Genomic DNA, 15,684 nt, shown 5'->3' with positions numbered 1-15,684 from the left:
TTCATTTTTTTTATTTGTGTAATAGGCAGATGAGTTGTCGCTCATCAATACCATTCACTTTTCAAGTACAAGGTCAGGTATTCATTTTTCTGATGCATATTAGGCTCATCCGTGAGTGCCTTAATTATTCATTCTAGTTCAGATTAAATATGCAAATTAGAGATAAGGAATCGAATTCCGAAAACAATACGTTTCATATTCTTCGTCGCCCAAATACGTAAGATCTGCTTATTCGTAATATCACGCAGTAATTCTATTTGGCAGCCCGAGCAGAAATTTTCCTTTAATTATTAGTAATTTTCTATCGTTGCAAAACTTAGCGCCCGAGACAATAGCATTATCATTACCAAACTTGGCTTCCAATACCGGAACCCCCAGTGTTACAAGAAATGGCGCAACCGAACTAGGACCAAAGTACAATGTAACAACGGTGGGTCAGTGGTAGAGCGTTTACCTCTGACGAGTGGGGGTCCCTAGTTCGATTCCTGGCTAAGTAAGTTTGTGGTGGACATCATCGTGTCCGTGTGTTTTATAGGATTACTCTCGTTTCCTTCCACTTTCTCATTCCACCAAATTCTTCCATCATCATTCATTTGTTTTAACTTTCGTCTCCCTTGGCCTAAAGAACATAATCGTTGGACGTTAAACTGAAAGATTTCCATCTCATTTTTTAATTTTTCTTTTTCTTTTTTTATTAGGAATAACAGAAGACAATCTAAAAATTTTTGCATTTCCTAACAGGCAAATACTCAGTTTCGAGATCGACTAAGTAAATTATTCAGTGATAAAGCAACATTTTAAGGAGGAACATGGTGACTCAGTGGTAGGATGCTCGCTTCTGGTGCGATGTGCTCGCTTCACGGTTCGATTCCAGGCTACATAACTGTAATGGTTAATATCATGATCGGATGTTTTCTAAAGTTTGTCATGTTTCCTTCCACGTTTTCATTCCAACATTTTTCTCATAAAAGTCCATATCTTTTAGTCTAAAGAGCAAAATGACAAAATAATTTTCAATTCGTGTCATTTCGAAGTCACACCGTTTGATTGATTTTTTTTTAATTTGTCACGTAATAATTTATTTTACTTCTACATTATTTATATGATATTGTTTCTGAAAATAAGGAAATATATGGAAATCTTATCTTTACTCTATGTATGAACTTCATTATTATTATGATTGAAGAACTCCATTCTTAACGATACACATTGTTAAAGGAATAGGCCCGTAACCAGCCCAAAATGTAGGGGGGGGCGGCTGAAGTTAGGGGGGCCCAATCCAATCATATTGTAGTTCATCACCATATTATACCGGTAGTTCATTTGCATGCCTACAGTGAAAATTTTAGGTGGGCCAGCAAAAATTAAGTGGGGGCCGGCCTCCCTAGACCCCCCCGTAGATACGGGCCTGTAAAGGAGTGAGTCCCGGGTTCGATTCCCGGTGGGAGTTCATGTGATTCGGATTCCACATTAATCGTAGGTTGACGTGTCATAAGTAGCCTCGCTCCTGAACCGGACGCTAAACTGAAAATCAACTCAACTGAACATTGTTAAAGGACCTTTCCTAGTAGTATAGTGAAATCGGCCCTTGATATAAATCGGGTCCTTATTAACCCAAAATGTTAGTTTTGACCTAAAACCACCCCAAAAGAGTTTCGATCCCCTTCTCTCACCCCTTACATATTGTATCATACATGCTCAAAATCTAGTATTTTTTAAAGAAATTCTGGTGGAAGTGAAACAATTTTTTTTTTCGGTTTTAATTTTTTGGACAATGTTGTCATCACTTTCAAACCTTGTAAAAATAAATATACATCGTACCTAAAGATATTACAATATTTTCAGCAATATATATATATATATATATATATATATATATATATATATATATATATATATATATATATATATATATATCGATGTGTCCTGCTCAATTTTTTTAAAGATTTTTTGATATTTTCAAGACAAAAAAAATAGGGCTGCGCACGAAACGAGTCGAGACAGGATTTTCCTGACAAAATTCGATTCGAGACACGGCTCTTCCAATAGAAAAAATATACATTTTTCGAGTCGAGACATCACTTTTACAGCACATTTTCGAGACGAGACAGGCACAAATCTTGTCTCGTGCGCATCACTAGAAAAAAAACAAGAAAATACGCATCGATTTTTCTGAAAAAAAAAAAAGTTCACATTTACACGTATATATCTACAGTTGGTAAAACTTTCAAATTGTTTGGGACAGCTCCACCAGAATTTCAAAATATTAAATTTTGATCATGTATAATACTATAATTCGGTAACGGGTAAGGGGACCGAAACTTTTTTTGGGTTGGTTTTAGATCAAAACTAACATTTTGGATCAATAACGACCCAATTTGGATTTCACTATCTTACTAGAAAAGGCCCTTTAATGTCTATATAACGTGAACTGTTCGCTGTAAAATCTAAAATTTATTTTTCAGTTTTGTAATAATGACACACAATGAAATTGGTAACAGAAATTTACGGTGAGTAAGTAATAGTGGAAGTTGACCGGGTACTTGTATTAAACTAGTGTTTAATAGTAATAGAACTATTAAAAGGAGAATTCAAGTATAAGAGAGATTTTCTTGACTCCTTCTGAATGAACATTGCTCAAACACGATTTATGTGTGTCCGTAAATGAAGTGAATTGTAGCCTTTCAGTTTAAGGTTCTTTTAAAGGGACAAGTTTTGCCGCTAGATGCCACTACAGTCTTCGTATCTCTCCCATGTATTTTTTATCTTTCACGAGAATTCACGATTTCTTTTTATAAATTTCAACCTAGAGACTTCAAATTTTTAGAGAAGGAACTTCATAACCTATTAAAGGGAACAATCCGTGCCGATTTTTTATTTAGAATTTTCTTCATTGTTGAAATGGATATCCAAACCTTTAAGAATGGAACTGTTTCAACAATAAAGAAAATTCTAAATAAAAAAAAATCGGCACGGATTGTTCCCTTTGATAAGTTATGAAGTTCCTTCTCTAAAAATGTGAAGTCTCTAGGTTGAAACTTATAAGAGAAATTGTAAATTTTCGTGAAAGGTAAAAAATACATGCGAGAGATACGAAGACTGTAGTGACATCTATCGAAACAATTTGTCCCTTTACACTAACCTTAACGTAACATGATTACGCCCTTTAGACTATGGGAGACGATGATTAAGTCAAATGAATGGTGATGAAAGAAATGGTGGAATGAAAATAGGGGAGGAAACAGGAGTATCCCGAGAAACAATGTTGTCAACCACAAACTTACTTGGCGAGAAATCAAACCAGGGACCTCACACACCAGAGGTAAGCGATATACCATTAAGCCCTCGTACACCCGAATGTGTATCCGTATCAGGAAAGGGGGAAATCATTCCTTTGATTCTACGTGATTAAACAACATGCAGTTTTTCTTTTCGTTTGCTTTGTTTTCAGTGCCATGCTTGTTTTTGGAAAGATGTAATTATAGTTTTTCTCAGAGAGTCAATGGACGCTTATGAACACTGTGGTAAAAGATAAACAATTTACTACGAACTTGAAACATTACTTGATAATTTCTCTAAGTTTGAAAAAAAAATCTTTGAGTTTCACGATCTACGATTATACCCTCTAGGCTAAGGGAGACAATGATTAAATGAAGTGAATGGGTGGAGTGGAATTAAGTTTAACGTCCCGTTCAGCAGCGAGGCTATGTGAGACGTGGATCTAGTGATTAACGTGGAATCCGAACCACATGAGCTCCCGCTGGGAATCGAACCCGGGTCTCAGGCGTCAAAGGCGCGTACGCTAACCGCTTAGCCACGAAGAAGCTCTCAAGTGAATGATGATGGAAGAATTTGGTGGAATGAGAAAGTGGGAGGAAACGGGAGTTCCCAGAGAAAACCCACTAACACGATGTTGTTTGCCACAAACTTACTTGCTCCAGTATGGAACCAGGGACCTCACGCACCACAGATAAGCACTCTACCACTTAGCCACTGTGAACCCTTCTCTAAATTTGTGCGCTTAGACTTAATTCAGTAAACAAGAATTTTCGAGAATGATATTTTAATACTGAAGCGGTTGATTAGTAATAATAATAATAATAATAATAATAATAATAATAATAATAATAATAATAATAATAATAATAATAAAGCATGTGTACTTTGGTGCTCCAATTCTCCGGAATTCAATTACCAAAATGTATGTCCAATCTTCATTGACTCAAGGCAGAACTAGTGGCGTGGTTCGGGACACGGTGGCTTAGTGGTAGAGCGTTTATCAGTGGTTCGATCCCCGGACAAGTAAGTTTGTGGTGGACAACAACGTGTCGATTTGTTTTCTCGGAATACTTCCGTTTCCTCGCCCTTTCTCATTCCAGGACCGCGGTGGCTCAGTGATAGAGCGTTCACCTCTACAGCGTGGGATTCCTGGTTCGATTTCCGCTCAAAGCAAGTGAACTTTGTGGTGGACAAACACCGTGTGCGTGGGTTTTCTTGGGGTTCTCCCGTTTAGCCTAGCCGGCATAATCGTGGTACGTAAAAGTCATTAAGATTTCATTTAATTTCATTTGCATTTTCTTCCGTCATCATTCACTTGTCTTTACCATCGTCTCGCTTAGCCTAAAGGGCATAATCGTGGGACGTTAAACTAAAGATTTCATTTCATTTTTTCATTTAAAACTTCCAAGTTTTAATAAAAATTAGACTTCAAAATAGAAATAAACATTAATCAGAACTCCATCAGAAGTTTTTAAATGTTTACGCATTGTTAAAAGAAAAATTAAACTTTAAGGTTTTCACTCGTTAATTTTTTTAAAAGGCTAAAATGAGTGATTAATGAAAGTGAATGATTATTAATGGTGCGATGAGAATATGGAACGAACCGGAAAAATCTCGGTTGTAATATTGTAATATTGTAATATTGTAAAATTGTAAAATTCTCTCAGTTTATGTAAGGTAGAGCAATTATCGTACTCGGGAGACTGGACTTTCCCATCACCTTTTATTATAAAAGATCCTCTTGAATACAGAAATATATTTCAATAAGTAGTTTCCTCTAATATTTTAGGTAAGAAAGTGGAAGGAGCCCAATGACCAAGCGTCGTAGGGCTTAAGGTAGGTGAGGTAACTCTCTTTGACCAGGCGTCGTGAGATTGAATGAGTTTGTGTGATTAGGTGTCTCTCGGTGACCGGGCGTCGTGAGAGAGAAAGGGAACCCAATGACCAAGCGTCATAGGTCTTTTAGGAAAGGTATCTCTCAATCGACCAAGCATCGTGAGAGGGTAAGGTGTTCCCAATGTCCAGGAGCCTTAGGGCTTTTGGTGGTTTGATCAACCTGGATAGATTGATGCTTCTTGGCAGGCAGGCAGGCAGGCATTGTCGGGTTTAAGTGTTCCGAAGTTCCGGGCTTTAGCCCTTGCCTTCCATGTGAATTGTGTTTTGATTGACTTTTGAGGTTGAGGCGTGCTGCTGACTTTTATCCTAAAATGTCGGCTACCTTCGGTTATCTCCGTCTTGCTGACTGCTGGCGATTGTGGGCGACTCCTCTTCGGTACTGTCGTCTGCGTTGTATTTGTTTACTGCCAACACGTGTAGTACACACATGGTTACAGCATGATGTAAAGACATGAAGAACCTTACAATATATATAGGGTGTTTCAAAACAACACCGATAACATTTGGGAAGTGATTCCTAACATCAAGATAAGTCAAACAGTATAGACCAAACTGGGTGCAAAAATGCTTCATTTCGGAGTCATAGGCTGCCAAAAACGTGAGAAAATGAACTTTAAAGGTCCACAGCTCCAAAACTATTGGATCTACCGTTGTCGGTTCAAGACTTCACTTAGTAACTAGTATGTGCTCTATCCAAAAACCCATGTTTCAGAATCCTAAGGTACTCAGGCAATAATTTTTATAGAGAGAATTTGTCTACGGGCATATAATTTGAAGTACCGGTACTCATCAACTACCGGTACCTCTATAAAAATTGTTGTATATTTGAAAACTTTGCCACGCAAGTCACAAGCATTCTCCTTCTTCTGTGGTCCATCTCTCCCACAATGGCGTGATTTATCTATCCCAAGAAGAAGAGGTAAGAAGGATACTTTACTTGTAGTTTTTGAAAGTGAGAACTTTCATTGTTTTTATTAATACATTCTTTTAGAACAAAATTTGAAAGTAAAGAACAAAACCTAAGAATTCTACATCAAGAATATTGAATATTTCTTTTTGTCAAGTGTGGTAAAAAAAAAAAAATTTTTTTGACCCACCAGAAATAAAAAATTTCGTCTATTGAAGAAACATGTGGATTTCTGGTTCAAGAAAACACGCAGTGTCTAGCATACGTCTCCCATGACACTACACCATGTTCATGTTGGACTTTAGTAGATAGTTTACGAATTATGGCCCTGGTTTGTCTCACCCAGGAGGTCCATCACTACCACACTTATCCTACACTCAATAATGACACTCTGCGAGAAAAAAATAATCTGGTAAATGATGTTAAATCTCTACTAAGTTTTTGATTTCATAGAAAGTATGTTACTTACCAAACTGCGAACGAGGAATATTGAAAATCACCTTCTTCTAAGGGAAAGGAGGCTTAACCCTTTCGGGATCCTGGGTTTTTGGGGTATTTTTTAGACTTTCAGTCAAGCAGCAACTGCATCGTCACTATTTATCCTAGTATCATGGTACATACCTCATTCTCTTCAGAATTGAGCTGGCTTTGAAATGGTACCACTTGCATGCTCATACCATATACCAGGAGCGCGAAAAATGATGTCAAAGGGAAAATTTCGGAGGGAATTTTTTTCACACTTTGGGCCCCTCTGGAACGGCCCTGTGTGAACGTAGACATCTAAAAAAAATCTGATAAATAGTACTTGGTATACTGAATGTGTGTGCCAAATTTCAAGTTTCTCTCTTGAATACTAAGGGCGGGAAAAATTTTATCAAGAATTCCCACAATGCCCCAAACTACCGCAAAACACTATGATCTCAGGTAAAAAATTTCCTGAGACATCCCTAATTACCCTAGGGTCATGTTTCGCCCATCATTCTCTTCAGAATAGAACTGCCTTTCAGGCGGTACCATTCACATGTCTTCATCATGTACTATCTAAGGCGGGAAATTCCCGAAAAGGGGATTTTTTGGTCGAAATATCCCTTTTTGAACTTTTAACCCCTCTGTACCCCCTGTTTTAACGCATAAATCTAAAAAAATTGTTAAATACTACTCGGTGGACTGAATGTTTGTGCACAATTTCAATCTTCTAGGTGCAAAAATAAGCCCGCCAAAAAAATATATATATACCGACAATGCCCCATATTTCCCTATACAGAAGTATATTTTGATAAAAATTCCCTGACACATCCCTAATTACCCTAGGGTCATGTTTCACCCATCATTCTCTTCAGAATACAACTACCTTTCAGACGGTATGACTCACGTGTCCCCATCATGTATCTAAGGCGGAGAAATCCCGAAGAAAGGGATTTTTTGGTCTAAATATCCCTTTTTTCAAATTTTAGTCCCTCTGGACCCCCCTCCCCTGTTTTAACGCAGAGATCTGAAAAAAGTCTGATAAATACTACTAGGTAGGCTGAATGTTTATGCACAATTTCAATCTTCTAGGTACAAAAGTAAGCCCGCCCAAAAATATATATACCGACAATGTACAATATTCCCGTATACAGAGGGATATTTTGTAAAAATTCCCTGACACATCCCTAATTACCCTAGGGTCATGTTTCACCCATCATTCTCTTCAGAATAGAACTGCCTTTCCGACGGTATGACTCACGTGTCTCCATCATGTATCTAAGGCGGGAAAATCCCGAAGAAAGGGATTTTTTGGTCTAAATATCCCTTTTTTCAACTTTTAATCCCTCTGGACCCCCCCTGTTTTAACGCAGAGAACTGAAAAAATCTGGTAAATACTACTCCATGGACTGAATGTTTGCGCAAAATTTCAATCTTCTACGTGCAAAAATAAGCCCGCCAAAAAATAATGAACATAAGCTTAATAAATGAATCTCCTATGTCTTGACGCAGGAAGGTGTGAAACCATACGTAAGGTCTTCTACAATGCCTCTTTACTTGAAAAACAACAACAACAACAAAAAACCCGGACGAAAAAGCTCAAATAGAAGAGTTATAACGCAATGTACCATGAAACACCCGTATGGTACAAATTGTACCATAGGATCCCCAATACGGGCATAGGCTAGCGGTTCCGTTCGTTTACGCTTCGCTAACGAAACAGTCCGCGGTCAATCACTACTGCCTTCAACTCCCGTATTTTTCTTTTTCAATTTCCTTCAGCTTCTCAAGGCGAACGGCGAGAAAGTACCTTTAAATAGCGCATTGACCAAATTCTTCTCATTTCTTAACACTTTCTTCATTCTGCTAAACATTCCTGTCTTGTTATTGATAGAACATTTACCATCTGTCTTCAGTTCATAACCAAGATATGTTAAAATAAGATTATCATTTAATTTTACCATTCAAGCTCCTTGGTAAGGAAAAATGAGCAAATAAATAAGGATTTTTTTTTTTCTTTGTATAGACTGATTTATGATTAGATTCTGTGGGATGTAATCTGACGATTACACCTGCCGTAATTTACGTGTTTTGGTAGCTACAGACCACAAGCCACCTGCTTGCTTCGACATGTCTCGTGCCACAGTTGCTTTTCTCTCTCCCCCTAAACCTCAGAGAGAGAGAGAGAGAGAATAGACATTTTACTTAAAATATTTTATTTGTAAAGGAGACAGTCAGTCTCGAATTGTTGCTTGCGACTGACACAATCATTTTTATCTTCGGAAATGTTTTTATTAAATACAGAAAAAAAAAACGAGGAAAACAACATAAGCACTCTTCCACTCTCTTTTATAAGAATACCTAGAAGTTGGAAATATATGTATGAACTTTTTTTTTTTTTTTGTATATATATAGCCGGTTGTAGTTTTGGTATATTGCTGGAAATTGAGACTCAACCAACAAGAAAATTCTTTAGATACTTCTAGGCATTTTTTTTTTCGCGCGGGGGCAGGAGAAGCGGATACAAACTTTTTTTTATAAAATAAAAATACAAAAGTGTATATAACTAATTCGAAACAAAAAAAAGTGGTTTTGCAACTTCATTAGTAAAATAGTTTATTGAGAATTCAACTTGACTGAATTTCGTGTTGTTCGGGGCTTCTTCCCCTTTCCCTTTTCCAACTAAATGTCAATATAAAACCCATATAACATGTGTGAACTCATTCTCATATACTGTACATATATAGAACAATAACTCATTGTGTCAGGTTATAAATTTAATTTTTAAAGAAAAGCAAAACTTCTAAGATATATACTTATTAAGTTCTCACTTTCATAAATACTCAACCTAACCTTACAAGTTAATTTTCTTCATGAATCGTCAGTAGATGGCTTTGTTTCGATGTCAACAATGAACTATTTTTTTATTTTTATTTATTTAACAATCTTCAGATACAGCTCAGAGGCCATTTTACACTGGATATCCAACAACAACAACAACAATAACAATGGAAAGGATTTGGGAAGGTATCGGCCAGGGCCTGTTTAGTAGGTATCATACCGGGATTTGCCTGGTAGGACTGAGGTAAAACCCTGGAAATCTCCAGTCAGGATGATCGGCAGCGAGAATCGAACCCACGACCTCCCGAATGCGAAGCCAACGCTCTACCACTTGAGCTACTTCGCTCGGCTATTACCGCAAACGTTTTATTTCTCGCGTTTTTCCCAGTGGAGACAGTGGCGCCGCATGATATTTCTCAGTGGGGACAAAAACTGACACACAGGCACACACCTTATTGCATACGTGCTGATACATTGCGTAACTTTATCAACTATAGCATGCATTTATTATATATTTGCTTCACTTAATGAATAAAGAACACGTGCGAAAATTCCTAATTCCCAATATTGATTAGTAATATTCAGGGGTGTAGCCACGGGCGTGGCCATCGGGGCCGGGCCCCCAATGATTTCTGAACCCTTCCCCCCAAATAACCAGCTTTTAAAACATCATCTTAAGATTACCTCGCTTCAGTCATTAAAAATAACGACGTTTACATATAGTTAGTCTTGAATAATAAATAAATATTTTTGTTAGGAAGTCTTAAAGAATTTAAGTGGGCAAACAAAATCAGTCTTACGTAGATAAGTTGTGTGTACAAGGGCTTTTAAATTTATTAACCATTCTGTAGACTATATTACATGTACATTTGTACAAAATGGTATAGAACTCGTCAGTATATAAAATAGATACAATATTTGGAACAATACAATGCTCTTTAAAAATTTGTGAAAGTATATACAGGCTAAATCAATTCCACAAAAGAAATTGTGGGATATCATCAATCCCTGCAGAATCCACGAAGGTATAACGTTTGATCCGGGACAGTAGTTCTTGGTTAAACATAATAAAAACTACCTGGTACATAATATTTATGGATAAAAAGAAAAAAATGCTTTAAAAAAAAGTCTTTTTAGTTTTCCGGACGGAAACCAAAATTTTTCGTTTTTTTTTTTTTTTTCAAGCCTCAAGATCACTAGCTGTAACACAATTTTTTGACATTGTACGCTCATGTCCTAAATGATTGTCGCATATCTATAACTATCTTCTTGTAAGAATATAATTTGATAATGATTTTGCAGGGTACTTTTAATACTGATACTATGTGTATAATCGGGAAATGTATATTTGTGGTAAATTTCATAGGAAAAGAATTATAAACATGAAAATTAAAATGAGTAAAACAAAATGTTGCTAAATGGACAAGAAAGTTTTATTTTCGTTTTATTGTTCTTATTTACTGCTCTTTTGACATGAAATTTGCCACATACATGTCTTTGCCGATTATATACATACTAACATTATAAGAAATACCGGGCGAATTTGTTATCAAATTATATTCCTACAACAACATATTCATAGACATGCGACAATAATTTTGGACATGAGTGTACATTGTAGCTGGCCCTCCTCAAAAAGGGCGAGTCCCTCCTAGATAAACTTGCTGGCTACACCTCTGGTAATATTTATCTCCAATCAATCAAATCCAATTTAGATCATTTTAAAGGTAAACAGGATTCTTTTGACGTGGTCTTACAATAACTTGTTTTGCATTTGTTAAATATATTTTTTAAAATTATTGGGTCAATTTAATTGTTAAAGACAGGGGGACAGTCTACTTGGCTATAGCATTGAAAAGAACAAAATGGCTGACCGTGTCGCCATCTATTGTTAAAATTATAACGTATTATGCTTTTTACATCCCCTTAATACTTATTTTAATAGTGTTTATATGTAATTGACACTAGGAGTTTTTGACAACTAAAACCATCACAGAGACAAGGTTTAAAATATATATAGTACATGCAGATACTAAAGGAACAAATTGTGTGAGTATGTGTCGAAGTGCTTTTTGAATGCAGGTAGTAAATTATTCCGATGTCGTATTCAAGTACACTAAAACAATACCATGTTCAAACAGATAACCTGTTTTAGACTGCTGTAAATAGTGTGCTATTCCGCTGAATGAATGAAATACGCATTTGCTTTAATATACTATGAAATCGGGCAATGGCGACATCATCAACTTTGGTTTTGTGTTCGAATGCTATTTCTATTAGTGGAGCTTTTCACTCTTAACACTTGCAAAGTAACAAAAAAAAAAAAAGTTTTTGGCAATGTTGAGGAGAGCGGGGTGGAGTGAGGAGTAGACGAAATATATAGTGATACGAGTGTTGTTATTGTGATTTTTTTTTTCAGGATTTCTCTGTCTGCTCGGGAGGAAACATGGGGTGGGAATGATAGCGATGGATATAGGTTTTATCAGTGGAAACAGCAAACCCTGTAAAATTGATATCAATTTACACCATCGCTGTACACTTTAAAAGCAAATGGCGTCGTTAAAATCCATATAATGATGGGAACATGAGTTGTGATTCTTGTCTAAAATAATACCATTATTCCGGGAGAAGGGGCAGACCTCTCTCTTGTATCCCTTCCCGCATTTCTACCAAATATTAAAAAAAAAATACTCGACCGGATTCTGTGTTGACGAAAATCTCTTTTTTACGGCGAGTCTTAACTATTAATCTGTTACCAGTACACCCCTCCCTGTCCGCCTCTATTCTCTGCCTTCCTCGTAATAGTTAATCATGCATGGTGCACAGTTATATTGCTCGATTGATAGTTATGATAAAACAACTGAAAACGCCTTTCATTGCCGCTTGAACTACATGGCGTAAAAACTGCACTCTTTTTTTATCGTGCGGTGCAAGATATGCTGTATAGAGTGGGAGTGGCAAAAGTTGTAGGTCCACTACGTTAGAGGAAACACGTACGATTTCCATATTTTTTGTTTTTTTTTTTAAAAAAAAAGAAAGGGAGAAAGAGCATGATCATGTACAGGGGAGTATAGGATGAGACGGGAATCGTAATAGCATAAAATGTATTACATAGAGTACAGAGGAAAAAAGGGGAATAGGGATTTTTAGCATTCAATAATCAGAAATTTATTACCAATTTCACAAATGTATTAAGATGGTTTTACAAATTGAAATGTTCGAAGTAGACAGTAATAGTACGAGTTTTATATATATATAAACCTTTGGTCGAAATTGATGAGTTTTTGTTCGAATGAAAGTTATTACAGTTTTGTGGCATTTATATAATTGTTTCTGTAACAGGAATAGTGGGAAGCTATCTATTTCCCCTTTTTAAAAAAGCTAGAATGAACATTTAAAAAAATATGCAGGAAAATTATTATTACATATTATTAAAGTTTTCTGCTCACCACAGGATACCACTTGTGGCTAAAGATGGGTTGCCACATTAGAAGAACTTGTAGCTGTCATTAAAAAAAAAATCTTAAAACTCGACCATATTTCAGCGTGTACACATAGTCTTGAAAGGGTCATAAGACATTTTTTCCATCTTGCAAGGAGTCGAACAGTGTGCAACTTTCTGGGACGTCTTGCTTGCTACCTGCTATCGCCCTCCCGCTGACATAAAAGAAAAACCAGCTTCGCGGCTTCCGAAAAAAAGGATTCTTTTGAACAGGGAGGGGAAGTGCGCCAAAATACACGATTTTAACGAGGAGGTTAATTGTTTGTCCACTAGACTGCAGTGCTGCATGGGTGGTGATACCTTTCTTGCTTACAAGAAGTTGTAAAATCTAAACAGTAGATAGAAAGATCGGGTAGCAAGGTATTTTTTTATGACAGCTACAAGATTCGTGTAAAGTGGAAACGTGGTCTAAGTTAAGTGTATTTCCACTTCGATTCTTGGTCAGTTTATGTTGTTTGGGTCTCAGGTTACAATACATGTTTATTTTCCTCATAGCTGAACCAAATAAACAAATGCATGTCCGACATTTTCGTGTTAATAATACGGTACTCACTTAGCCAATTATAGTGTTTCACTAAGTTTTCCACTATATGTTGTGGCTCAGTAGGTATTCATCCGTAAGACAGTATTGTTTTTGATCGCAGGTACAATCAAGTACCCTCCCTCTGCTAGACGCTAGTGCAATGGTCGCCAAATTTATGAAGCTTCTGAACTATCGTAGTCAGTGTTTGTTCCAGACATTGCCTCCCCGGAGGAGACCAAAATAATACGTCTATAATATAATAATAAGTAGAATAGTACCAGCAGTGCCCCCCCACCCCAGAACAGTAAGAGTGCCCCCTGGAACATTTTTTCTGGAAGAACGACTGACCGTACTGTTTTTAAATCCTAGTGTGAAGTACCAACCAAAAGAACTACCAACCTTTTTCTTTTTTAAAAAATCTTACATTTGTTTATTGCCTATAAACTTACGTATCTAGTAAATATGAATTCAAACTATCCAAGTTAGCAAATGTCTAATATACACACGAAAAACATAACGTTTAGCAAATGTCTAATATACACACGAAAAACATAACGTTTAGCAAATGTCTAATATACACACGAAAAACATAACGTTTAGCAAATGTCTAATATACACATGAAAAATATAACGTGCACAACCTCACGCGTATACAATCAACTGTGAGATGAGGCTAATAATGACAGTTGCTCGGGAGAAACAAGCATTTGTTGTCAGCACCCGCTGTCCCGTTAAAGTCAGCTCAGCGGAGGAATTAAGGTGAGCCAAACGGAGCGTTAACGCGTTCTACCGAAAATGTCCCCGAGAGCTGCTAGTAGCTCGCGATTGATGATTTGGCGATCATTGCGATAGTACATAATTTGATTTTCTTCAACGTTCCTCACTAGAACTGTATACGCCAGCGGCTGGACAGTGTCATTTTAGCTATTTTTTAAACATTCTGCTCCCATAATTTTATGTGCCTCTGGATATGATACATTATGTCTCTTGTGTTGGCCATCATTCCTAACTCTACTGGAAGACTGGTGTAATTATACTCTGCATTATCGAATATGAGATGGGGTAAATTTTTGTTTGAGTTGTAATTTCCTTGCAATAAAAAACAAATTCGGAGTGATACAGCTCTTAACTCTGGTGCGTTGGGTTCCTGGTTCGATTCCAGTCCGCGCCAAGAAAGCTCTGTGATGGCTAAACATAAAATGCGTAAGTTTACTCCGGATTCTTTCATTTCCTTCTACTTTCTTCATTCCATCTTATTATTATCGTCTTCCTTAGCCACGGTATATAATCGTGTAACGTTAAACTTTAAAAAAACAGCATGTTTTCTAATTTTTTTAAACATTCAAAAAATAAGTATGATTATTAAAATTTTGTGAGCTTTTTTAAACTTTAAACAAATACGACATATTTTTTATAAAATAACGTTTTATCGCTTTTTGAGAAACAATTAAGGCTTGTTAAATCTACTAGAAAAATTAGAAATTATATGTTTAGTTTTTTTTTAAAGCGGTGCAAAAAGTAACCGAAAATGTTTTTTAAAAATTACAAAATATATCTATTGTTTTTTTTTTCTCCGAAAAATAAAATATACTAAGAATTTAGAACGCAAAATATCAGTACTATTTAGAAGAAGTCTTCTATTCCTACACAATGTATCATCAGATAGTATGTCGTCACAACTACATAACTTAGATTACTCACAATGAGGAATTTGGCGTCAGAACTACAGAACTTACTCACAATGAGAAATCTGACGTCATAACTACATAACTTATAGTCAAATTCCCCAGAATGGGGAATCTGAGGTCACAAGTATATAACTTACTGTCAGATTACTCACAATGAGGAATTTGTTGGAAATCTTTATAACAGAATTGTAAACAAAACTTTTTGACACCGTCCCACAGATGATTTTATTAATTACAGACTTTGGTTTATCAAAACATTTTTATATACATATTTAGCTTGTCCGTGTGTCCGACTGTCCGGTCGGGAGACAAAAATCTCAAGAACTGTCTAATGGACCACTAACAAATTTTGGTCTGGATGTAGAGGGGTCAAAGGTTAGAAATAGAGGTCGTTGTGTAACTGATACTCAAAGCGGAAACGATGGAAATGAACCTTTCTCTGGTATTTATGTTGATCAATATAGAGCAAAAATAGTTTTTTTTTAAATAAATAAATGTTATTTATTGTTATAATGAACAATGAAATTTGTATTCATATAACAAACATTGGTATAATTATTTTTTTAACGAATATTGTAACAAT

The 15,684-nt window shown here is 36.2% G+C and overlaps 1 long non-coding RNA gene across 1 annotated transcript in view; it reads left to right on the top strand.

The window, feature by feature from the left end:
* The window catches only part of LOC145672893 (uncharacterized), a 91,929-nt gene that overhangs the window by 51,004 nt on the left and 25,241 nt on the right, over positions 1-15,684 (top strand). The window lies entirely within an intron of this gene.

The sequence above is a fragment of the Thermobia domestica genome, chromosome 16 (assembly GCF_964235325.1).
Source record: "Thermobia domestica chromosome 16, izTheDome1.hap1.1, whole genome shotgun sequence".
NCBI classification, from domain to species: Eukaryota; Metazoa; Arthropoda; class Insecta; order Zygentoma; family Lepismatidae; genus Thermobia; species Thermobia domestica.
This window is presented reverse-complemented; position numbering and strand designations above follow the sequence as displayed.